Raw genomic sequence first — 430 nt, forward strand, 5'->3', positions numbered from 1 at the left:
ACCGATCTATGGGTAATGCTATGACCTTTCACACACACACACACACACACACCCAACTCCCCGCCCACGAGAGTCAGAGTAACGACCCGAAGCACAGCGATACCGAAATAATTTCGGCCCTGGGCAGGATTCGAACTGGTTACTGCGAGCACCACCGTACTTCCCAGTCCAGCGCTCTACCAATTGCGCCACCGAGTCGTGTGTGTGTGTGTGTGTGTGTGTGTGTGTGTGTGTGTGTGTGTGTGTGTGTGTGTGTGTGTGTGTGTGTGTGTGTGTGTGTGTGTGTGTGTGTGTGTGTGTGTGTGTGTGTGTGTGTGTGTGTGTGTGTGTGTGTGTGTGTGTGTGTGTGTGTGTGTGTGTGTGTGTGTGTGCGTGTTATTCTTCATTGCCACTACTGAATTGTAAGTCAACATTTTACATTTTACATTTC

This window comes from Oratosquilla oratoria, chromosome 8 (genome assembly GCF_046742065.1).
Source record: "Oratosquilla oratoria isolate Oo_2021 chromosome 8, ASM4674206v1, whole genome shotgun sequence".
NCBI classification, from domain to species: Eukaryota; Metazoa; Arthropoda; class Malacostraca; order Stomatopoda; family Squillidae; genus Oratosquilla; species Oratosquilla oratoria.